This window comes from Triticum aestivum, chromosome 2A (assembly GCF_018294505.1).
Source record: "Triticum aestivum cultivar Chinese Spring chromosome 2A, IWGSC CS RefSeq v2.1, whole genome shotgun sequence".
NCBI lineage: Eukaryota > Viridiplantae > Streptophyta > Magnoliopsida > Poales > Poaceae > Triticum > Triticum aestivum.
The window spans coordinates 510553119-510555261 of record NC_057797.1 but is presented as its reverse complement, the minus strand read 5'-3'; positions in this window follow the sequence as shown (position 1 = coordinate 510555261).

The window sequence follows — 2143 nt, the reverse complement described above, 5'->3', positions numbered from 1 at the left end:
CTCAGCAGGTATTTCGAAGGGTGCGAGTTCCTCCATGTGCCAAGAAACGACAACGACCAAGAAGATGCCTTGGCACGAATCGGCTCTACCCGCCAAGCAATACCATCTGGTGTCGCCCTTCAACACCTCCTCAAGCCGTCTGTCAAGCCTTCACCAGAATCAGACTCCATTTTTGTGCCGGCTCCTCCCGAAGACGGTGGATCCGACTCCAGAGCTCCGGCAGTCAGAAAGGGGACTTTGGCGGGCGACTCCAAAGCTGCCACAGTCGAGCCCGGTCCGGGGACTGCAGTGACGGACTCGAAGATTCCAGAACTCGGCCCAAGGACCGCGCCAGTCGGCCTGGGGACTTCATCAGCCTAGCAAGCGGCTGTTGACTCCAGCCCGCCGCCTCCCAGCCCAGCCGCCCTCGTCCAAGTCGCAGTTCTGGTAGTCGAAGAAATAGCAGCACCCTCATGGGCCCAGCCCATCCTCAAATTCCTGGTGAACAAAGAGCTACCAAATGATGAGACCTCAGCTCGGCAAGTACAACGCCGGGCGGCAGCCTATACCATAATCAACAGAGAGCTAGTCAGGCGCAGCGTCACTGGTGTCTACCAGCGCTGCGTAGAGCCAGAGCAAGGCCAGGCGATTCTCAAAGACATCCATCAAGGCGAATGCGGCCACCATGCGGCTTCAAGAGCACTCGTCGCCAAAGCTTTTCGGCACGGTTTCTTTTGGCCGACTACCTTGGAAGAGGCCAAGGAGTTGGTCCAAAAATGCAAAGGGTGCCAGAAGTTCAGCTTCAAGCCGCACCAGCCGGCTTCCGCGCTCAAGACCATCCCCATTGCTTGGCCTTTCGCATTTTGGGGTCTAGACATGGTGGGATCATTCAAGAAAATAAAGAGACTCACCATCAACGATGTCTTCAATCTCGTGGAAGCCGGAGGACAGCAGCGCCTCCTTGTCAGACCAGGAGGAGTGCTCGCTCGCGAACTCGGCCAAGAGGGCTTCCGTCTCCTCCGCCTCCCTCTGCGACTTCGCAAGCAGCTCCTTCTGCTCTGCCAGCTGAGTGGCCAGCAGATCGCGCTCTGTGGCGAGCCTGCTGCACTCCTCCCCTTTGGCGAGCAGGGCGGAGTTGGCTTCGCTCAGCTGCTGTTGAAGAGCAGCGTTGGCTCCTGAAGGAAAAGAAGAAAGACAACAGTCGTCAATAAAGTAGGAATCTCGGGGACTACAGCCCGCGGGTGCGCTAGCACTCCCCCGTAGAGAAGAGAAAAGAGGGAAGGACTTACTCCGGCTCTCCGCCAAGTCGGCGGTCCGCTTGCCCAGCTCTTCAACTTTACGGTTGAAGGTAGTGACGCGGAGGTTGTGGTAATCCTGCAACAAGCATTTCAGACAAAGTTAGTACCCAGAAGTTCATCAATTAGAGTTCCGGGCCGCCTGCTCAGCAGCCGGCCTGAAAGTCGGGGACTACACCCAGTGGGTGCGCTGTCGCGCCCCCATAGAGAGGAACAAGAAAAACAAAGGCCCAAAGAAAAAACATACCCGGACGGCTGCCCGCGACGCTAGGAACGCCTTGGTGCAACTCTGGAGGGCGTCGCCGTCAGCGCGGAGCTTCGCCTGGATGTCTAGGAGCGCCCGGTTCAGCGGCCCTATGCCGCCTCCTCGCACCCACCCAACAGGTGCGGCGCTCGTCGCTTCGGCGTCTGGAGCTGCTGAGCTGGCGGTGCCGGCTTCCAGGGGGCGGGGTGCCGAAGTCGCCTTCTCCAGACGACGGCGCGCTGGCGAGCCAACCTGGAGGAGTAGCCTCGCCACGGCCTCGTCTTCGGTCGGCGGCACCGGAGGGTCCGCTTGCTGCTCGCCTTGCACGCCTTCAGACGGCGGCGGAGGCGGTGGCGGAACGTTCGCGCCCGGAGTAGAGGGCTCGCAGCCTTCCCTCTCCTCGACAAGGTTCTCCCCGCCGGCTTCTCCAGTCTGCCCCGTGAACTCCGGGGGCGGCGGCGCAGAGTTCAGCGGGGTAACAAGCAAGGCGGACTGGCGGCGTGTGGCTTCCTCAGCCTGCTGCTTCGCCGCGGCGGCTTCGGCCTCCGCTAGTTTTTTCTTAGCGGAGGCCTCCGCCCTGTCGGCCTCCGCCTTCTCCAGGCGGAGGGCTTCTTCTTCGTTGCGC